The sequence below is a fragment of the Delphinus delphis genome, chromosome 7, assembly GCF_949987515.2.
Source record: "Delphinus delphis chromosome 7, mDelDel1.2, whole genome shotgun sequence".
NCBI classification, from domain to species: Eukaryota; Metazoa; Chordata; class Mammalia; order Artiodactyla; family Delphinidae; genus Delphinus; species Delphinus delphis.
This window is the reverse complement of record NC_082689.1, coordinates 96,757,199-96,781,182: the sequence shown is the minus strand read 5'-3', so window position 1 is coordinate 96,781,182 and position 23,984 is coordinate 96,757,199. Positions and strand designations below refer to the sequence as shown.

The 23,984-nt window shown below is 42.1% G+C and overlaps 1 pseudogene; it reads left to right on the top strand.

Moving 5' to 3' along the window:
• The first annotated feature begins 7,327 nt into the window (after window positions 1-7,327).
• LOC132427890 (RAD52 motif-containing protein 1-like) lies at window positions 7,328-23,366 on the top strand (annotated as a pseudogene).
• Window positions 23,367-23,984: the final 618 nt, after the last annotated feature.

Here is a 23,984-nt window from a genome sequence, read left to right as displayed (position 1 = left end):
TTCCAGAATGTCTGACTTTACAAAGCAACTGTGTCAATTCCCTTAATGTGTTATGAGCTATGACTTCACTATATAAAAACCCTTAGAATACAGTCAGGTAGTCACCTTTTTGATATTCATTTTTATCCTTTCTCCCAATGACTAAAGGTTATGAAACGCTGTGAATATGCAATAAATTCATCTTATTGGATTGGTATTAAAATTATAAAACAGTAAATTCTCTTTTGCATGTGGATATCTCTGCAACAACAGGATAATCTCTATTTAAACTAGCTGCCCCAAGAACCCTCCTACACTGTTGGTGGGAATGTATGTTGGTGTAGCTACTATGGAAAACAGTATGGAGGTTCCTCAGAAAACTAAAAGTAAAACTACCATATGATCCAGCAATTCTACTCCTGGGCATATACCCAGACAAAACTATAATTCAAAAAGATACATGCACCCCTATGTTTATAGCAGCACTATTCACAATAGCCAAAACATGGAAGCAACCTACGTGACCATCGACCGATAAATGGATAAAGAAGATGTGGTACATATATACAGTGGAATAAGACTCAGCCATAAAAAAATAAGGAAATAATACCATTTGCAGCAACATGGATGCAACTAGAAATTATCATGCTAAGTGAAGCAAGTCAGAAAGAGAAAGACAAATAACATGTGATATCACTTACATGTGGAATGTAAAATATGGCAAAAAATGAACCTATCTACAAAACAGACTCACAGTAAAAGGGAACACACTTGTGGTTGCCAAGGGGGTGGGGGGAGAGAGAGAGGGATGGACTGGGAGTTCTGGGTTAGTAGATGCAAACTATTACATTCAGAATGGATAAAAAAGAAGGTCCTACTGTATAGCACAGGAAACTATATCTAATCGCCTGGGATAAAGGCTAATGGAACAGAATATAAAAAGAGAATGTATATATGTGTATAACTGAGTCACTTCACTGTACAGCAGAAATTAGCACAACATGGTATATCAACTATACTTAAAAAATTAAAAGTATTCTATCAAATATTTAGGGAAGAGCTAACACCTATCCTTATCAAACTTCCAAAATATAACAAAGGGAGGAACACTCCCAAACTCATTCTACAAGGCCATCATCACCCTGATACCAAAACTAGACAAAGATGTCACAAAAAAAGAAAACTACAGGCCAATATCACCGATGAACATAGATGCAAAAATCCTCAACAAAAGACTAGGAAACAGAATCCAGCAGCACATTAAAAGGATCATACACCATGATCAAGTGGGGTTTATCCCAGGAATGCAAGGATTCTTCAATATATGCAAATTAATCAATGTGATAAACCATATTAAAACATTGAAGGAGAAAAACCATATGATCATCTCAATAGATGCAGGAAAAACTTTCGACAAAATTTAACACCCATTTATGATAAAAACCCTCCAGAAAATAGGCATAGAGGGAACTTACATCAACATAATACAGGCCATATATGACAAACCCACAGCCAACATCATTCTCAATGATGAAAAACTGAAAACATTCCCTCTCAGATCAGGAACAACACAAGGTTGCCCACTCTCACCACTGTTATTCAAAACAGTTTTGGAAGTCCTAGCCACTGCAATCAGAGAAGAAAAAGAAATAAAAGGAATCCAAATTGGAAAAGAAGAAGTAAAACTGTCACTGTTGGCAGATGACATGATACTATACATAGGTAATCCTAAAGATGCTACCAGAAAACTACTAGAGCTAATCAATGAATTCAGTAAAGTAGCAGGATACAAAATTAATGCACAGAAATCTCTTGCATTCCTATACACTAATGATGAAAAATTGGAAAGAGAAATTAAGGAAACACTCCCTTTAACATTGCAACAAAAAGAATAAAATACCTAAGAATAAACCTCCTAAAGAGGCACAAGACTTGTATGCAGAAAACTATAAGACACTGATGGAAGGAATTAAAGATTATATAAACAGATGGAGAGATATACCATGTTCTTGGATTGGAAGAATCAATATTGTAAAAATGACTATACTACCCAAAGAAATCTACAGATTCAATGCAAGCCCTATCAAACTACCACTGGCATTTTTCACAGAACTAGAACAAAAAAACTCACAATTTGTATGGAAACACAAAAGACCCCGAAAAGCCAAAGCAATCTTGAGAAAGAAAAACAGAGCCAAGGAATCAGACTCTCTGACTTCAGACTATACGACAAAGCTACAGTAATCAAGATAGTATGGTACTGGCACAAAAACAGACATATAGATCAAAGGAACAGGATAGAAATCTCAGAGATAAATTCACACACATATGGTCACCTTATTTTTGATAAAGGAGGCAAGAATACACAATGGAGAAAAGACAGCCTCTTCAATAAGTGGTGCTAGGAAAACTGGACAGCTACATGTACAAGAATGAAATTATAACACTCCCTAACACCATACACAAAAATAAACTCAAAATGGATTAAAGACCTAAATGTAAGGCCAGACACTATAAAACTCTAAGAGGAAAACATAGGGAGAACACTCTGTGACATAAATCACTGCAAGATCCTTTTTGACCCATCTCCTAGAGAAATGGAAATAAAAACAAAAATAAACAAATGGGACTTCATGAAACTTAAATGCTTTTACACAGCAAAGCAAACCATAAACAAGACGAAAACATAAACATTCTCCATCAGAATGGGAGAAAATATTTGCAGATGAAGCCACTGACATAGGATTAATCTCCAAAATATACAAGCAACTCATGCAGCTCAATATCAAAAAACTCAATCCAAAAATGGGCAGAAGACATAAATAGACATTTCTCCAAAGAAGATATACAGATTGCCAACAAACACATGAAAGGATGCTCAACATCACTAATCATTAGTGAAATGCAAATCAAAAGTACAATGAGGTGTCACCTCACACAAGTCAGATTGGCCATCATCAAAAACTCTGCAAACAATAAATTCTGGAGAGGGTGTGGAGAAAAGGGAACCCTCCTGCACTGTTAGTGGGAATGTAAATTGATACAGCCGCTATGGAAAACAGTATGGAGGTTCCTTAAAAAATTAAAAACAGAGCTACCATATGACCCAGCAATCCCACTACTGGGCATATACCCTGAGAAAACCATACTTAAAAAAGAGTCACGTACCACGATATTCATTGCAGCACTATTTACAAAAGCCAGAACATGGAAGCAACCTAAGTGTCCATTGACAGATGAATGGATAAAGAAGATGTGGCACATATATACAATGGAATATAATCCAGCCATAAAAAGAAACGAAATTGAGTTTTTTGTAGTGAGGTGGATGGACCTAGAGTCTGTCATACAGAGTGAAGTAAGTCAGAAAGAGAAAAAACAATACCATATGCTAACACATATATATGGAATCTAAAAAGAAAAACAGGTTCTGGTGAACTTAGGGTCAGGACAGGAATAAAGACCCAGACGTAGAGAATGGACTTGAGGACATGGAGAGGGGGAAGGGTAAGCTGGGACGAAGTGAGAGAGTGGCATGGACATATATACACCACCAAATGTAAAATAGATAGCTAGTGGGAAGCAGCCACATAGCACAGGGAGATCGGCTCTGTGCTTTGTGTCCACCTAGAGGGGTGGGATAGGGAGGGTGGGAGGGAGATGCAAGAGAGAGGAGATATGGGGATATATGTATATGTATAGCTGATTCACTTGGTTATAAAGCAGAAACTAACACACCATTGTAAAGAAATTATACTCCAATAAAGATGTTAAAAAAAATTAAAAATAAAATAAAAATAAACTCGCTACCCCGAAATTTATAACCAAAATTATAGATATTAAAATACCTTTGTGATGAATTAGTCTGACATAATTGTGATATATATAATGAGGATGATTTCTCTTTATCAGTTATTTTAAAGTGTGGTGAAATATACATAAGATAAAATTTACCATCTTTACCATTTTGAGGTTAATACAGTTCAGTAGTGTTAAGTACACTCACATTTTGGGACAAGCAATCTCAAAATTTCTATTCATCTTGCAAAACTGAAATGCTACACCCATTAAACAACTCATTTCCCCTTCCCCTGAGTCACTGGCAACTAACCTCCTTTCTTTCTCTATGAATTTTTTTACTCTAGGTACTTCATAGAAATGGAATCACACAGCATTTGTCTTTTTGCGTCTGTCTTATTTCACTTAGCAGAATGTCCTCAAGGTTCATCCATGTTGTAGCGTGCATTAGAATTCCCCTCTTTTTTAAGGCTGAATAATACGCCATTGTATGTACACACCACATTTTGTTTATTCATTCATCCATCAACGGACACCTTGATTGTGCCAACTTTTTGGCAATTATGTATAACGCTGCTATGAACATGTTGTGCAAATACCTCTTTGAGACCCTGCTTTCAATCCTGTTAAGTATATACGCAGAAGTGGGATTGCTGAATCATATAGTAATTACATTCTTAATTTGGGGTGAACTGTTATACTGTTTTCCATGGCAGCTGCACCATTTTATATTTCCACAAACAGTGCACAAGGACCACAATTTCTCTACAAGGTGACTCCATTTCTTCAACTATCTCTGAATGTTACCACATCTTGGTCTCCATTTTCTTTTAGCCTTTCTTAGAAATTGTAAATATCCTATTTACATACTCTTATTTACCTTTGAACAATTTTTTAAACAGAAAAGCCCAACTGAGATTTACTACATCAGAGTTTTTACACATATTTTAACCAGGTCCTCAAGGTGATTCTAATGCACACCTGGGCTAGATAATGGTAAATATTTTCTCCTGGATTTAAAAAGCATATGCATTATATCCAGACAAAACTATAATTCGTAAAGATACATGCGCCCCTATGTTCATAGCAGCACTATTTACAATAGCCAAGACACAGAGACAACCTAAATGTACATCAACAGATGAATGGATAAAGAAGATACACACACACACACACACACACACACACACACACAATGGAGTATTACTCTGCCATAAAGAAGACTGAAATAATGCCATTTGCAGCTACATGGATGGACCTAGAGATTATCATACCAAGTGACGTTAAGCCAGAAAGAGACAAATTCCATATGACATCACTTATATGTGGAATCTAAAATATGACACAAATGAACTTATCTACGAAAGAGAAAAAGACTCACAGACATAGAGAGAACAGACTTGTGGTTGCCAAGGAGGAGGGGGCCAGGGAGGGGTTGGATTGGGAGTTTGGGTCTAGCAGATGGAAACTAATATATATAGAATGCATAAACAGCAAGGTCCTATTGTATAGCACAGGGAACTGTAGTCAACATCCTATAATAAACCATAATGGGAAAAAAATAAATAAAAAGCATATGCATCAATGTTCCCTAGGTTTAAGGTGATTCTTTTCCTTTGAGGGAAAAATGTTTATTTCCTCCAAGATGGACTAGTCTATGCTCCATCCCAGCATCCTGCCTCAGTCAGTGAGTCCTACCTAGTACGGGGAGAATACAGGAGAATCTAGGCAGGGTGGACTGTCCCCTAATAAAGTAAGTTTTGCCTTCAGTTCTTGATCAGTTACGAGGGAGAAAGAAGAGAAGGGTAATTTGTCAAGAAAAAATGGTAGAACACAGGAAAAGTGCTAAAACTCCTGACATCCTAATTTTTGTCACATGATAGGCACTCTAGAGACATGGTCTCTTTAACTTTATTTCTATAAGAGGTAATATTTACCTATTTAAAGATAATGAAACTAAGAGCATAAATTTTAACATTTTCAGATGAGAGGATTCGATCTAATGTCTGCCTGTCTTCTTGTACTATTTATTATTTTACCCACTCCAATACAGATAGTAAGATTTTTGAGAAAAAGGACCACATGTGTCCATTTAACCCAAGTGCTTGACAGACACAAGGTACACAATAAATATTTATGAAATATGTCTTAAATGAATAATTGTTCACAGGAGTGTGCTGCCTCCTTTTGCTAGATTAACTCCAGTAGAAAGTGGAGAAACAGTTAATATTCCTGATATTTTTATGCAATTCACTTTTTGACATTTTTTTTACACCTTTATTGGAGTATAATTGCTTTACAATGGTGTGTTAGTTTCTGCTTTATAACAAAGTGAATCAGTTATACATATACATGTGTTCCCATATCTCTTCCCTCCTGCGTCTCCCTCCCTCCCACCCTCCCTATCCCACCCCTCTAGGTGGACACAAAGCACCGAGCTGATCTCCCTGTGCTATGCGGCTGCTTCCCACTAGCTGTCTATTTTACGTTTGGTAGTGTATATATATATGTCCATGCCTCTCTCGCTTTGTCACATCTTACCCTTCTCCCTCCCCATATCCTCAAGTCCATTCTCTAGTAGGTCTGTGTCTTTATTCCTGTCTTACCCCTAGGTTCTTCATGACATTTTTTCCCTTAAATTCCATATATATGTGTTAGCATACGGTATTTGTCTTTCTCTTTCTGACTTACTTCACTCTGTATGACAGACTCTAGGTCTATCCACCTCATTACAAATAGCTCAATTTCGTTTCTTTTTATTGACATTTTTTGATAGCACAAGCCTCAGACTGAGATATCTCTTAAAGCTGTAGATGATTCAGGAAAGCCTGTTAAACCTCAGATTCATAATCACAGTAGGCAATGGTGGTTCATTTCCTAAGCTCAACTTGTCACACCTTTTGATCAAGGAGAGCCAGGCTAATGGTGACTATGATTTATCACCCTTCCAGAAGAACCACAGATCCTATTCTACTGTGCCTTGAACACATTTATAGCTTCTTTAGACTAAGCATCAATTACCTCAATGTTAAAAAAAAAAACAGTCAACAATGAATAAAAAAAGTGGGTTTGCTTCTAAGTACATAAAATGTGTTTCTTTATAAATCCTCTCCAAGGGCTCTTAATGACATATAGCTCATATTGTAGTCATAGAATAAGTTGTTTTTGTCCCTGGACCTTCTCAGGCTAGTAACACATTAGACAGTTGTGATGTGCATTAATTCTCTCGTACCATTCACTGCCTTATATTTCCAAAGAGCTAGTAGCTCAGTGCTAATGAGTTGTGAGAGAGATGAAAAATGACATGTAACACTAACTGTGTGTGTTTCCTCCAAGGGGCTTTTTTCGATTTCTGCTGCGTAAGAGAAGCTCAGGGGAAAGTGAGAGTCAGGTAAATTTGAGGAGGATAAAGTACTGTGGCCAGAGAAAGCAGGGTAGATGCAGAATTAATATTTCCCTTTCTGTGTTCTAGGAGGGCTTTTTCGGGAGAAGGCGGCCACTTTGACTTAGGAATACGTATAGGCCTCTCAACGCCACATGCAAGGAAAACATGGCACAAAAGCTACACGACAGGGAGTCTTCTGATGAGGATGAGATATTCTATAAGGATGCAGGGTAAATGATAGGGGACAGTATAAAATTCTCATCTAAAATGAGGAAATAATGAAAACTATAATTGTTCCTTTCAAAAGTAAAAGCCTTGGCATTATTCGTCTTACCCCAGGGAAGTCATCAAAGCCCCAGCAGAGAAGCTTCTGGCTGCATATTGGATTGATGAAGAGGCGGGTAAGGAAAGTGAGACAGCAGATGAGACTGCCACAGAGTGAGCGCTGTTCTGCCTCAAGCCACCTGCAGATTTTATTTTTTAATATTGGCTTTCAGCATTGCTTGTAAAATACTTATTTTTCTCATATTAAAATGTATAAATTCATAACCAAGTCTAACCATGTGGTAAGGAATTAAAATGTAAATAGTTGAATATTTATATACCAATAGCAAGGGCCTGCAAGAAGAAGCAGAGCTGAAACTAGAATCCTTCATGGTAGCCAGTACTTCCACAAGAGGAAATGTGGGCAAAGGAGGATGAGTAGAAGGATGAAGAGGGGCTTCCCTGCGTTGTTTCCCCAGTATCATCTGTCCCTGGGAACTGGAAAACATACCATCCTCAAGGGGCGTAGATCATTAAATCAAATAACAATTTATTCTGGTTCTCTGTCTCCTGGTTCATCAAGTACCAGTTATTTACAACATGCTCGACCTCCTGCCCATAGAGGATCATCTACTTCTGGCCCCTCTCGTACGGTCATTGTGGTTGCCAGAATATTTGGATCACTGGGCCTCCCTCCACTGTGGAGCCAAGGCCTGACTTTTCTTCCAGGTTCTCAAACTCATGACAAATGTGTACCCTGTCTTGGTAGGGGGTTCTCCACCATTTCAAGCTGGTGGAAAATTCCCATTAGGTTGTTTTTTTTCTTTAAAAAAAATCCCAACCCTTGGATAACTAGCAGGGAGGTGCCAGAAAGACAGGGTAAAGAAGAACGTGTGAGAGCAGCCATTGCCCAAGACGGCCCTCCTCAGGCCCTGGCCTCTCCTGACCCCACTGCGGGTCAGCTGTGTGCTGCTCGGCTCCCTACAGCTCAGCCCAGCACCAAACCTACCCACCTCCTGCCTCACCCAGCACAGGCCCCGGGCTGCATGATTCCAAGTGATTATATAAAGACAGTGCCACCTGAGGAAGGTGCAAAGGCTCTTCCGCTCCTGCCAAGAAAGTCATTAATCACATTTATTAAGTCAGTGAGAGTTAAATACATTAATGAGTAAAAGAAATTCTGGATGAACACGATTTGATAATGTACCTAAATGACCACAGAGAGTGCTGGCGGTTTAGTAATGTGAGGTGAAGAACGGTGCAAGCCATGGGGTGATAGCACACGGTCCCCCAGAGGATCAGTGGGCCTGGGAGACAGCCCAGAAGGTTCTGCCGGTTGGGTGGGGTTCCGAGAAAAGTGAACGGCCCATCAGTTCTTCTGATTTATTAGTTTGCTGATGCTTCATGAGAGACATCTGTTCTCTCAGTGCCTGCCCAAGTCACCTCCCAAAGTTTCTTACTGAGAATGAAAAACAAGTGTTTTTCTCTGGGTGGTGACTTCAGTGAGGCAACAAGTATTTACTGTGTTTAAGGCGCATGACTAATACTACTAACAATAGGAAGCAGCAGCAGCTAACATTTACCACTTGCTTGCTTGGTGCCAAGACCTGGGTTAGGCATCTTATGGTCTTATTTAGCCCAACAATCCGTGGAAGCATATCTTGTTATCCTCGTTTGACAGATAGGAAACAGGGTTTAAAGAATGTAGGTAATCTGCTCAAGGGCCCAAGGCCCCATGTCCAAAAGTGTGAGTTAAGGTTGGAGCCCAGAACTGTTAGCCTCCAACAGGGATGCAGAGAAGTATAAGCTGTGTTTGCCACCAAAGAGTTGATAACAATGATAATAATGAGGAGAAGGAGGCAGCTGCTGTGTATTGAGCACCTGCTATGGACCAGGTACAGTACTAGGCACTTTGGTTACACTATTAGGTCACAAGAGCGGAAGGTCCCCATGCCCGCTCAAACTCTGTAATGAGTGGGGGTCCGATTTCAATAAGAGAGGTGATCACAAAGACAGGGAGCTGACGAGAAACCAGGGGTAGAGATCCTTGTACTGCTGGGCTTCCCAGCGTGCCGACCAGGATTCTGGGTACCTCCAGGTTCCTGTTTTGGGAGATTTCCATTATTTCAAAGTCAGTACATAAATGAGGCTTAGATAATATTTTTCGTATCATACTACCACAGATTTGTACAATTTTTTATTAGTCTCAAATGCTACCCTACCGTATTTGTAAATTGAAATTCCCAAGAGTAAGATTCTGCTTTGCCCAGCTTGACCTAGATTGGGCAGTGTTTTTGCCAGAGCCAGAGACTTCACCTGGGCAGCCTGTGAGTGAGCTGTCTCTCCTTGCATCAGGGACTCATCCCTGGCCGTGGCCCAGAAGCAGGAGGGGTGCCCAGGGTCAGGTGGTACAAAACATGGCCGCCTGGGGCTGCCTCTGTCACCATCTTATGATGGACAAACTAGCTCAGAGTCCAACTCCTTACTGAGACCTGAGAGATAGAAGGGGAGAGGGAGATACAAGGCCAACAGCTACTAAATGAATGAAAATTTTGATTCCGATGAAATCTGTCAGAGAAATGAGTCACTTTTTAAAAGATAATAAATGAGACCATATATGATTAGGGCAAAAGTGATACAGAGAAGAAAATTGTAGGATTTAGAGGAGGGAAGGTTAGGAAACTGGGGAGGGTCCATGAAAAAGGTAGAACTTGTTCTGGGCCTGGATTATATGCCAGACACTGTGCCTGGTGCTGGGGAAAGAGTTGGTTAGGACAAAGTCCCTGCTCTTGTGGGGCCCTAAGACTGAGAGAAGGCACAGACACCTGAAGACATATTATACATAGAAGACAGTGTGTTGACATGACAATGGCAGTGTACCAAGAAGTGGTTCACTTCTTGGTTGGCTGGAAAGGAGTAAATGTGAGGGATGTCTTAGAGGAGGGGAAGAAGAAGGAAGCCAAACAGAAGTTTCTTGGGAGGATGAAATGAAGGAAAGGCATTCTAGACGGAGGACAGTACAGAGGCAAGAGGCATGAAATCTTGGGTGGGCTTGAAGCGTGTGCAGTCTGGTGTTCCCAAGCATGAAGCACAAGGAGGAAAGGGCAGTAGGTGAGGCTGTGCGGGCGAGCAGAGAACAAATCCCAAAGGGCCTGGTCAAGGCACATGGCCTTGAGCGAACAGAGCACAAACTACAATGTTTTAAAGAGAGAAGAGACATGACCAAGCTCGAGTTTTATAAAGAGTACTTTGATGGTGGCCTAAAAGTAGAGAGGCCGAGAGGTCAACTTGGGTGTTTAGACCAAGTAGGAACTGGGAGAAAATGGGGCACCAGACCAGAGGTTTTGATGCAACTGAAGACCATGTATGGTGGATACACATGAGTGAGAACTGAAAGGACAAGAGCTTATGTTCAGAGAATGAAAGATTGTACTTTTAAGATATTTTATGACAAATTCCAGATGATGATAAGGTCCAAATGTAACCTGGGAATGGAGATCAGTGAGGTGTTGGGAATCCAGAAGGTGATGAGAAATAATTCGGGTAGTCCTGGACACTCATTCCTTTCCCCTTTCAGTAGCTCAGCAAAAAGCTAGCTCAGCAGGTACCAGCGAGAGCAATGGAGAAATAGGCTCCCCCTCCTACTGTGACCATTTCTGTCACCAAGCAGTTGCCATTGTTAGTAGTACAGACGTTCCCTGCCTCACCATCCCTGTAACTGTGATGCACTCCTGGCTGTCTCCTCCTCTATGGGAACTCAACACGTCATGGGATACACAATCCAGGTAAGTCTGGTCTAATCCCCTTCTCTGAAAGCTTGGGGGATTGAGTACACTCTGTTACTCTTCTGCTTATAAGTTCCCCCACGAACAATAAAACCCTACTGTATATTTGCACAGTAGGGGGTTGAGGAATTTCGTGTCCAGGAAAATCTGTGGGTTGTTGGCATGGCAAGTATTGTGGTAGAGGATAAGACTTGGAGCCAAGGACCGAAGTCCCCAATCGTTACGAGGGCATCATTCATTAATATGCCAGTTCAGTATATTGAGGGTCTCAAGTCTGTCTGTTTCAACCCCTGAATCAGACAGTGTATTGATTATCTGGTGGTATGTAACAGATCACACCAAAATAGTGGCTCAAAACAACAATAAACATTTATTGCTCACAGTTTCTGTGTCAAACCTTTAGGAATATCTTGGGCAGTTCTGGCTCTGGGTCTCTCATGAGGTCCTCAAGATATCGGCCAGGGCTGCAGTCATCTGACGGCTGGACTGAGGCTGCAGGGCCCACTTCCAAAATGGTTCACTCCCTTACCTGGCTGCCAGGGTGGTGCTGGTTGTTAGAGGGAGGCCTCATTTCCTCCCTGCATGGGGCTGTCTGTCCACCTGCTACTTGATTGATTGTCCTCACTACATGATGGCTGGCTTCCTCCAGAGGGAGCTGTCCAAGAGAGAGACAGAGGTTATTATTCCTCTTATGGCCTGGCCTCAGAAGGCACATAGCACCACTTCTGCCACATAGCATGGTTAGAAGTCAGTCACTCGTTCCAGCTCACATTCAAGATGAGGGGATTTGGACGCCACCTTTTGAGGAAAGAAGAGTCAAAGAATTTGCGGATATATTTTAAAACTACCATAGACAAGAAAATAGAAAGCACTCTAGATATTTCAAGCAAAAAAAAAAAAAGCCAGAAAGAGAGAAAGATTATATCCAAACAGTTGGTGCTTAGCATTGAAGGGGCTAATGGTGGTGAAAGTTGGGGATGGGGGCATTGTAGCACTAGCCTTCAGGTTACTTCATCGCAGCTGCTTTCCATAGACTCAAAACTGCTGCTGCCACTCAGAAGTCAGGAAACTTTGGGAAACCACTGATGAGGTCATTGCAGCCCCAAAGCCCCAAGGGTGGTGACTAGATGGGGAATATGGAGTCTGCTGCAGAGGAGGAAAGAATGATTTCCATCTGCTTTCCACCTTCCAAATTTCACACAAGTACATTTTATTGGCAGAACCCTGCTGTCGAGGGGATCTGTGAAATATGGTTCCCAGGCTTCCAGCACCTGCAGAGAAGGGGGTAGAAATGGGTGTCAAGAGCCAACCAACACTATCCAACATGCGTCCATATACAGGTATGGTGAGGAGGCACCGCCTGTACTTGGAGAATTCCTGGAGCCCTACTCCTTTGTTTTTATAGGCTTATGGGTGTCCAAGTCTTTGTAAAAGGCGGGTGGTGTCTACATAGAATAACATGGTGGAGAGCTAGCTGAGTCACAAATCTGGAAGGTGTCACTGTAGTTGGGCAGCAGGTGAGGTACTGGTTGCATGCAGTCAGCCCCAGAGGTGACTGGAGAAACACCTGGAGTTCATCCTTTGTTGGTCTCTGGAATGTTCTCACTGCAATGAAAGCTGAGAGCTGGGTAGACTGCAGGCAGTGCAGCATCGGAGAGAACATAGCTGCCATTTAAAAGGGCTGCCAGAGGAAAGGTGTCCATAGGGAAATATCATTTCTCAAAATATGGTCTGTGGCCCTCTACACTCAAACATTTCTGGGATGCTTCTTTAAAACGCTGATCCTGGGACTTCCTTGATGGTCCAGTGGTAAAGAATCCGCCTTCCAGACTTCCCTCGTGGAGCAGTAGTTACGAATCCGCCTGCCAATGCAGGGGACATGAGTTCGAGCCCTGGCCCGGGAAGATCCCACATGCCGCGGAGCAATTAAGCCTGTGTGCCACAAATACTGAGCCTGTGCTCTAGAGTCTGCGAGCCACAGCTACTGAGCCCTCGTGCTGCAACTACTGAAGCCCTCTTGCCTAGAGCCCATGCTCCACAACGGATTAATCCCAAGTATACTTGAGTACCTAATAGAGTATGAGTGTAATAGGTACCAGAAAAAGGATGATAAATCTGTAAATATTGTTCATGAGGTGTTCATAATCTATCTGGAGAAGATTATGGAGATAATCTCCATATACAGATAATGGATACAATGAATAAATGGATACATACAATGAATGCAATGGATGATATGGATAATAAATCTATAGTTATTGGTTTAAAACAGTATCAAGATCCAAGTAATTCCTCCAAAGTCAACAATTTTTGAAGTAAAAGAGCTCAGAAGTGGGTAATGGGTGGGGATAAGGGTCTGATATATTGAGGTGGAGAAAGTCGTGGGGATGGAAAAATGTGCTCGGTGATTTGGGGGTACTTTAGGAAAATGAGCTAGAAAATAGCTTTTTAAGAATTTCATACTAGACTGTTGATGGCTTTAATGTTATACCTTGATTTGCATATTCAAGACTCATGAAAACACTCAAGTTGAAGGATTGCATCTTTGGTGGTCATTTCTCACACAGAGTCGGGAAATCTAAATTTTTAAAGTTCAGTGGATAGTTAGCGCTAACTACTTGGTACTCCAGTCTTCTCTGGGAGTTTGAAGATGAACCCAGCTGCTATAAAGATGTCCGCACCATTCGATCCCGTAAACTCACACTTTGGACTCTACGCTAAAAATACACTTGAATAAAAGTGCTAAACTCCAAGACTTCTGGCCACCTGGGTTGCAGAAGCAGACCTAGAGAAAGAGACAAGCCCGGAGTGGGAGGGTCGAGGGAGAGGTCCGAGCACCGCCCTCGTCCCACTCCCACCAAGCTGGATCCGCCCCTCAGGCTCCCGGTTCTAAAAACGCGCGATGCGCGTGCGCAGGCGCAGTCCGTTTGCGCCTCGAGCCGCGCACGCGCAGTGGCGGTAGGCTGGTGGAGTTGGTACCTTTTCCGGTTCTCACAGTGGGTGAGAAAACCTTGCTGGTGTGGGAGCTGCGCTCTGGACCCACGGCTGAGGCCTTGCAAGTGAGCCGAGCGGGGGCGGAGGGAGGGGTGGAGGAAACTGCCCCGCGCCCCAGTAACTGGGCGCCCCGGGGTACTACTTCAGTACCTAATTTGCCTGTGGTCTCCGCTGAGAGGAATCGTAGTTCTAGAGCCGACCTGAGCAGTCAGCTCTTCCCCATAGATTTTCGAGAGACAGTTCCCAACAGACGGCATTGCCTCTTTTTTTTTTTTTCTGCGGTACGCGGGCCTCTCACTGTTGTGGCCTCTCCCGTTGCGGAGCGCAGGCTCAGCGGCCACGGCTCACGGGCCTAACCGCTCCGCGGCATGTGGGATCTTCCCGGACCGGGGCACGAACCCGTATACCCTGTATCGGCAGGCGGACTCTCAACCACTGCACCACCAGGGAAGTGGTGGTGCATTGCCTCTTAATGCTTCTCGAAGCTTAGGATTTCAGAGGGAACCTTGTTCATGAAATGAGAAGTGTTTGGAGTTGCAAACTCACCACAGTTGCCTGTGGCGAAAGGCTGGGGGAGTATAAGGGAATGGGCGGTTTGGTTTCCTGGGCCTGAAATTTACTGCACTTATTTAGCGTGGGACCACCCTACAGCATTCTCTGTTCACAGTGTTCTCCCAGTTTGGCCTTCTGTATTCGGTCCGAGTCTTCCCAAACACAGCAGTGTCTGGTCCTGGGTTCTATGCCATCATCAAGTTTTATTCAGCAAGGGATGCCCACAGCGCCCAAAAGGCGTGCGACCAGAAGCAGCTTTTTCACACATCTCCAGTGAAGGTGGGTCCAAATGTGGAATTCCTCGCTCTACTGGGATGAAGTGCTGAATTTAAAACTAATAGGCCATCGGGAATTCCCTGGCGGTCCAGTGGTTAGGACTCTGCACTTCCACTGCTGAGGGCCTGGGTTCAATCCCTGGTCGGGGAACTAAAATCCCGGGGGGCGGGGGGGGGGAAGGCCAGCGTTTGTACAGCACTGTGGTGTACAGAATGCTCTCAAATGCACTGCTCCACTGATCCCCCAGTTCCCCAGTTCTTTCTTTTTTTTAGATGAAGAAACTTGAACTCAGGATGGTTAAGTGACTTACGTAAGGTTCATGACAGTAAATGTGGAAAGTAGAGGGCAAACCCAAACTTAACTGATGTTAAACCGAATGTCATTTTATGCTGCCCCTTAATTTAAGAAATCTTCACAAGAGTTTTCCTTATATTTACTTTTATGTGGATTTTAAATATGTGAGGTTGACAAAATTTTTTTTGGTTAATTAATTAATTTATTTATTTTTGGCTGCGTTGGGTCTTGTTGCTGAGCGCTGGCTTTCTCTAGTTGTGGAGAGCGGGGGTTCCTCTTCCTTGTGGTGCGTGGGCTTCTCATCGCAATGGCTTCTCTTGTTGCGGAGCACGGGTTCTAGGCACGCGGGCTTCCGTAGTTGTGGCACACGGGCTTAGTTGCTCTGCGGCATGTGGGATCTTCCCGGACAAGGGATCGAACCCGTGTGCCCTGCATTGGCAGGCGGACTCTTAACCACTGTGCCACCAGGGATGTACGGAGCTTGACGAACTTTTGTCAGATGTAAGATAAAGGAGGCTTCATCATCATCATCACTCTCAAACTGCCTAATCAGAACTCCCTTCAGATTCCAGAAAATGGTTAAAATATTCTTTAATGCATTGTAGAAACCTTATTCCATATCAACATGCCATCCAATTTTACTTCCCCAGAATTAACATTTCATTATATGCCTCCATTCAGCCACCATTCCTTTTTCAAGGACCTTTCCAATTCCTCTGAATAAGTGAGTGAGGCTTAGATTTCCCAGACCTTTCCCTTTATAATTGTGTGTCTTCTCTGATTGGCTTCTTGCTCTGGCTACTTCCTACTGACCTTGCTGCCTCTTCTCACCCATATTTCTTTACTCACTGATTTCACCTTTATTGAATCTGAGAACTCTCCTCAGATGGGACTCCATGTACACTGCCTCCCACTTCTGTACCCTGTTTAACACCCTCTTCAATCCTGGCTGTACTCCCTGGGATTGAAATGATTTTGTTTCAGGCATTCTTGTTTTTGCAGACCCTGCGACCATTTCACATAACCACTCAGATATTACAGATGGTCCTGGAAAGATTATGAAACAGTTACTTGGTATCAGTTGTGAGTAATGAGTTCTTTTCTTATATTGGACATTAAGACCATTCCATAAGCTTAGGTTCTGAGATTTTCACAGCATAAAGCCCGTCACTGATAGAATGTTCTACAAGTCACTATAGAGTTCAGAGGAAAGGGCATTCGTATTAGATTTCTGTGTTAATGCAGAGCCTTAGTTTAATGCCCACAACCCTGAAATTGTTACCTACTTTAATTATGCATTCTTTTAAAATTTTATTTATTTATTTATTTGGTTGCACCGGGTCTCAGTTGCAGCAGGCGGCCTCCTTAGTTGTGGCTCAAGGGCTTCCCAGTTGGGGCACGTGGGCTCCCCAGTTGCAGCAGGCAGGCTCCTTTAGTTGTGGCTTGCAGGCTCCTTAACTGTGGTGTGCGAACTCTTGGTTGCAGCATGCATGTGAGACCTAGTCCCCTGACCAGGGATTGAACCAGGGCCCCCTGCATTGGGAGCATGGAGTCTTAACCACTGCACCAGCAGTGAAGATCCAATTATGTGTTCTTTTATTTATTGGCAGTTATACATACTTCTTATCTTTTTCCCCTGTATTTCTTATAAATAGAGAAAAGAGAATAACATCTTAAAATAAAATGAAGGAAAGGCCAAAAGTATCTGAATTTTTCTCAGTAGCATGAAGGGAAATGTTTGCCAACAAGAACTGTGGCAAGGTTATCCCGGATGTCAACTGTCTCTACTACCCAGGGACTCAGAGCCCTTCTGAAGCTTCCTAATTGTTCAGGACAGCTCCATTTGACTCACTGTACATGGCCTAGCCTCCCATGCGACACTCAACATTTAAAAATTAATCTTCATTTCTCCTTCCCAGCATGCAGCTTCAGTGTAGAAAGTAATTTCAATTTCTTATGTACTCATTCATTCACTCAGTCAGCAGACCATCACTCTATTATATGCCAAGATCTATGCTTTTTTCTGGTAACAAGGAAAGAATAATATATGGTTCCTTCAAGCACTTAAGGAGCTCATAAATTAGTGACAGGGGAAGATGCAGAAACAAATCAATAAAGAATTAACAATGCTTTGACTTTATTTGTGTTATTTGAATTTTTATGACTATATTAATATACTACATCCTGTTCAAAATGGAAATAGACATTTAAGAAAGAACTAGTGATGTAAAAAATCCACAGTAATATGTAAGTTCTTTAGAGAGTTAAGAGTGGATATATTTGCACTCTCAAAGAAGCTTGTTAATTCAGATGAACCTCTAATTCATTTGGTTGCTTTATTTACATTTATAGAGGTATTCGTATTCCCTCTTCTAACAGGATTAGTAATTTGGGGAGGGGGTACTACAGATTAAGGTCCTAATTCAGTGGCAGGTTCTTCTTACCTCCTCTTCCGGTGATATTCTCAAGCAGGAACTACAGGATGAGACGACTAAAAGAGTTCACTTCCTTTCCTTACCCCCAGCCCCATAATAGGCTTCTGCTGGGCTTCCTTGGTTGCTTTCATCATCACTTTCACCACCAGAGGTCAGGGAACTTTCTGGTTAGTCAGGGGCCCTGGAAATGATGCAGAAAAGTACTGACTTAAAAATAATAAATAACATTTATTTAGGGTTCACTGTGAACTCATTGCTTAAAACGTCCTACTTAATCTTCACAAACACTCTATGAAATTGGTATTGATAAATCTCAGGTGTATCCAAAATAAATGTCTATGTAGGGTAGTGATATTTTTAGGTCTTTTATGTCTTTAGGTTCATCTCGGCACCAGACAGAAGGCGGTTCATCATAATACGCTTGCCCTAAACAGCTCCAGATGCCAAGAATTGGCAAATTAATACTTTGGTTTCCATGGGTGGTCAAAAAGGATCATCAAGGTAAACTCTGTAGATTTTCTTTGACTAACCAGACTCCTTCCAACATTGAACTCCTAGACTTTAGATAGAAGAATAGAACAGGGCTTTGGGGAGGAGATGTGAGATACTTCCACATGGAAGTATCTGAGTATTGGCCTGCCACCTAGAATTAGTGATAATCTCAATGACTTGGATGGTGGTGTCCATAATTTTCTCCAGTATTTTTTTGGTATATAATAAAAAATAGTTGTCCATATCTAGTCATTCATTTGCAAGTCTCAGTTGATTTTGAAGCTATAGCATACCTAAACTATTACCTGGGATTGCTGGAGTTTAGTATTTATTTCTAACAACAGAATATGTTGAAGTCTAGCCTTTACTTCAAAATCCTAACAGCTTCAGGATCTTTCTGACCTTGAAGAAAGGGAAAATGAAGATACTGTGCCACCACTTCAGAAGCAAAGCCTGAAGTTCTTCTGTGCTTTAGAGGTGGTGTTTCCCTTCCACGAGTGCAGGAGTCCTGGAGTTGTCATGGCTGAGGAACCTTTGGATAAGTTGGAGGAAGGTCTGTTTTCCAGTATGTGTGTGTGTGTGGGGAGATGAGGCAGTGGGATTTCTCTTTTTTCCTTTCTTTCTGAAACTCAACTTTTCAGATACATCATCACCTTTGCTAAGCAACTATAGCCCTGGGCAGAATTTTTCTGCCCGACAGTATAGGTTTTTATCTTAGGCAATACCTGACAGCACCTTAAACTTTAGAATTTTAGAACTGACTGCCTGCCAAGAAGCTTAGGAGGAGGGAAAATTAGTGGTTTTTTTGGTTAATAATTTGTTTTGTGCTAAAATAGTCCTTCATATACAGATGTCTTCTGGCCTTCAGTTATCCCAACAAAATCATTGTCTGAAGATTGAAATAAACTCATGTGTAAATGTTCAGTCCTTTGCCTCCTATAGAAGGGCCTGAGCATAAAGAGTAAATGTAGATCCCTAGAAAGGGGATTCCGATTGGTACTGAGTTTATTCCTAGAATCCATGGCACTTGGGCTTAGGGTGTTAAGTCAGAGGCAGGGCTGTTAGCGAATGGAGTGGAGGAGGCTCCACCATCCACCTGAGTGGGTGATGGTTGAGGAGAGGCCAGATCATCTGCACTACCACCAAATCTATCTCACTGTATGAACCCAGCCCTTTACGCACAGGAGAGCAGTGTCTTTAGCAGTGTAGCCTCAGCTTGTCCATTTGAAATCTGTGAGTAATATGAGATTTGTGCCACGTTTTGGTTTGCATTTGCCATGGAGTATTTTAGGAACTTCCAGAATAGATCTGAGCAGTAAAAATGTGCCATGCCAGGGTATACCTGCAACAGAGACATTCACCCGTACCCCAGTGTTGTTCCTGCCCTTAATCACTAAGATAACGTTCTAAGAATCACAGATGCATTTTTAGTTTTAAACATACTACCTAGAAATCAGTTTTTCAGATAGACATTTTAAATTCAACTCTTTTGGTTGTATTTAGGGTCGTTATCATTCCTTATGAAAAGGAAGGTAACTCAGAAGCTTGCTATTCAGAAAGCTATGACAGATGCATCCAGAAACTGCTGATTGTGGTTTTAGGTAAGACCTTTTTTTTTTTTTTTTGCGGTACGTGGGCCTCTCCCTGTTGTGGCCTCTCCCGTTGCGGAGCACAGGCTCCGGACGCGCAGGCTCAGCGGCCATGGCTCACGGGTCCAGCCGCTCCGCGGAATGTGGGATCTTCCCGGACCGGAGCACGAACACGCATCCCCTGCATCGGCAGGCGGACTCTCAACCTCTGCGCCACCAGGGAAGCCCCGGTAAGACCTTTTTGATTGTCCTTGAAGTACTTCAGTTTCAGTGAGGAAATAAACTTATTTGAAAAGTTAATTGGATGAAAATAATGTTTATCTACAACATTACATATTCTTTCAATCACCAGATGCTTTCACAGCAGCCATCTTAAATTTGTTCTTTGTGTCATTTATGAGAAAAACGACAGCAAATATTATTGTCCCCAGTGTTTAGATGTAGAATGACTTGCCTCAATTCATACAGAAAGTTTTTGATCCACTTCTTCCTCAATTGCTTGCTTATCATACAGAATAGTGTAGTCATTATAAGCCTTGGACACCTGTGTTTGGGGCCTAACTTTGTCTCTTACATTTTTTTTTTTGTTGTTGTTGTTGTTGCAATTTTAGGTTTTTGTAGCCAGAGACATTTGAAAGTATTTAATATCTCTAAGCTGCAATTTCTTTATCTGCAAATAGGGTTAGTAATTCAGCTTACCACCTAATGGGAGATATTGTAAGAGTAAATGAGATGATGAATGTGAAAAGCTTAGAACTATGCCTGAAACATAGTAAGCAGACAAAATATATTGACTATTATTATTATCATTGTTATTTTCTTGTTGAAAAGTTTATTAGATTATGTTTTTGGAATCAATTTAATTTCAGTCTTCATTTCTGATATATTGGGTGAGTATGATTCTTATATAATAATCGGCTATGTTTTTGTGAGCCTTGAAACTGGTCATGCTACTGAAGAGCGTTGATTGTGTTCCCTATCGAGTTATAGAGCGGTGAGAATGTCACAGGCTGTGCCCAAAGGAAACTTTATGATTAGTAGATTCCCAGAACAGAATTGCTCCCCTGCTTCACAGCCCTGCAGGCTGAGAGACTGAGAAATCCTAGCTAAGTTGTCAGAGACCTTATTTGCTTGTAAGAGTTGACCCTGGATTGATCTTGGCCTTCCAGCCTGGGCAGTCCTTCCAAGTGAAGTTTGACTTCCCTGGTCATCAGGCAGAAGCTCCATCAGCTGTCAACTCTGGGTAACAACACTTAAGAACCAAACTAAATGCCTGGGTTGTTTGTGCCTAATATGCCAAGGTACTCCTTATATGTACCCAAAACTCCTTAGACCAAAAAGCCTGGTGGTTCTAGCTTGCCTTGAGGAAAGCTGTATTGTCCAAAAGGTACATGGGCCGGTTTCTGCCAGTAGAGTGTTCAAATGCCCTCTGTCTCTGTCTCTACCTCCAAAGCTTTGTTCATTGTATCTGGTAGAATTTTGGTCCCAAGGAGTAGGCACTTTTCTTGCTTCTAATAGGAAGTATCTATTATAGTCCAGTGGTATCTATCCCAGGTTTGAGCTCACTTTGACCTGCACCTAATGCCTTCCTATTTAATTGTATTGTGATTGAACATTTTTGTTTCCACAGCTTTTAATTCCTCTGTCATTATTCCTTAGTTCTTATTTCTAAGATCATAAAGGTTTTTGAACCGAAGTTGTTACATCTTATATATTTTTTCACAAATAATTATGACAAAAACTGAAGTGTCAGATGAGGGAACTTTTAGGAAAATGCTCTTATTTTCTGCTTTTAGAAATCAAAAGAATGTTTAATTATTGGGTGCTACCATTGTATAAAGGAAGTTTTAGAACAAGAAAACTTCTGAATTGATCGTTGTTAACTTTATTTCAGAAAGTGGTAAAACAGCTGTGGCATCTAGACCCTGTGAAGAGGTCACAGATGCTAGAATCGAAGAGGAACTACAGGATTTAATTCAAGTATGTGGAGATAAAAGCTCAAGGGGTACACAGCCAGTGGAGCCATAATTCAAAACAACCAGCAGGATTTGGAAGACTTTGGCATGTCTACTCAGCCCTGTCGTCCTTAGGGAAATGTGAAACTCTGAAAGTGCTTTTGAGACAGGGAATTTCTAGGACTTTTCCAAGTCCCGATCCTTGTCTCTGGCCCCTTATTTGAAGTTTGGAGAGCAGGATTGAGGGCCACCAGTGTACGTCTACAGTTGTGGACACAGGAGAAGACACAGGCCTTTTACAACTCCCCTCAAATAGAATTGCAGGGATTTGGGAACAAAGTAACTATAGCCTTAATTGTGATTATGCTACAGTGTTTAAAAACTATTCATGCCTTTCCAGTGAGGTATATTACCCAGATCTGAGCATCACATATATATCTTGTGTTAAATATTTTGCCGAAGAACCTTTCTGTAACTCAATTATATGAATGCCTCAAATTAGGGATTAAGTTGTCAACGTTATTTTGAAAAGAAAACATTAATGTACTGCATATAGAATTTTTATTAAAAAGGAGCAAAAAATGTGTTTTATGTCATTGAGAGCTTAATTTGGGGCTAGATTTCTGATTATTTAACTCACCCCAATGTTGCAAAGTTTGTTTTCAAGAGAAGAAAGTAGAGAAAGAAAAGGTGGTTTTGTTCTGAAAAATGAAAAATATTTGAAAGTTTTTCCTTTACAAAATAATTATTTTAATTCAATTTAAATCAGTCAAGGAAACTTCAAACGTATCCACGTTTGGGCTTTAAGAAGTCTAGCTTCCTGTGAAATGTGAGAGGAAAGGATTCCGTATTGATACTAAAGATTTCAGAAACCTGATTATAACAACAGATCCATTCTTAATGAGGCCAATCTTGGAATCAGTTCCATTTAGTGCTAGGCACTGGAAATAGGATGAAGCTCCTTCTCTTGGAGTTTAGGTGTTAAAGGTATAGCAGACAATTAAAAAGGACTAAAATTAAATAGATTTTAAAAAGAACTGTGAAGAAAGTAAACTGGGTGCTAGTTCCAGTATTTCAAGAAAATTGCTTAACATGCTGACTTTAACATCCTAAGTGTCTTCTCCATATATGCACACAGGGTAGACCTCTGAAAAGTGACACTGTAGTTTTTTCTAGATTAATGGCTCTGTTGAGACAAGGTGGGATGGGGGAAGTTTTCCCATGCTAATGTAAAGGGCCATTCACTTGGTTTTAGACTCTGTTTCCCAGAATGAATTGCTCACCTGCCCCAAACCCCTCCTACAGAAGTTCTGGAGTCATCCCTGATTCAGTAGTGACCCCTAAAAACAGAGTGGGGAATGAATAATGAGACGTGAATCCTGAGAGTTTGGAGGAAATGGCAACATTTTCGAATAATTATAAGGTGTGTTCCCCTCCCGCCACCCTTACTGGTGCTCGTTTTGCAGGTCAGCTACTTTTCTTGTCAGCCGTGTGGCCAAAGGGAGCAAGAATGTCTCTCAGACTTCAGCTTTGAGGAGGAAGAGTTCAGATTGCCCGGACTGGACTAGCACTTTTTAATTTCCCAGAATGCCAGGTCCTGTGGTTTCCTCGGGAAGGTCTGAATCCTTCCCACCCCGCCTGCACCCCTGGGATGCTGGAGTTTGGGGCCACTCTGTTCTGCAGCCCAATCCTGCCTCATTGTTTGGGGCCAGGGAGCGCAGGGCGGGGTTTGGAAGAGGGCCCGGCAGGAGGTAATTGTCACCTTTGCAAGGGGAAGGATGGCTTGCGCCCTGGGGAATCTGGGAAAAAGTCCCACTCTGGTGGCGTGGATTGGATCTACGCACAAAGCTAATAACGGTGGCGTAACTAAAGACGTCATAACGGGTGAAACGTTAGGCGGGGGCGGGGCTCGAGGTTGCTAACGTGAGCTGTCGCATCAGCGCTGGCATAGCAGTTCAGCTCGGAAGCAGGATGTGGCTCCGGCTCCTCAGTGGCCTGGGTCACTGCCCCTGGAGCCGCCGCATGTTATGTCCCGGCTGCGCCTTTGGTTGCCACGGCTCTTCCTCACGTGGGAACAACTGTGGCTTCTAGTGCAGGCAGTTCAGCCTCCGGAGTGGGCCCTGGGCCCCGTGCAGGTGACCCCCAACCCCGCGCGGCTGACAGAAGCTTGGTCTTCACAAGCCTCA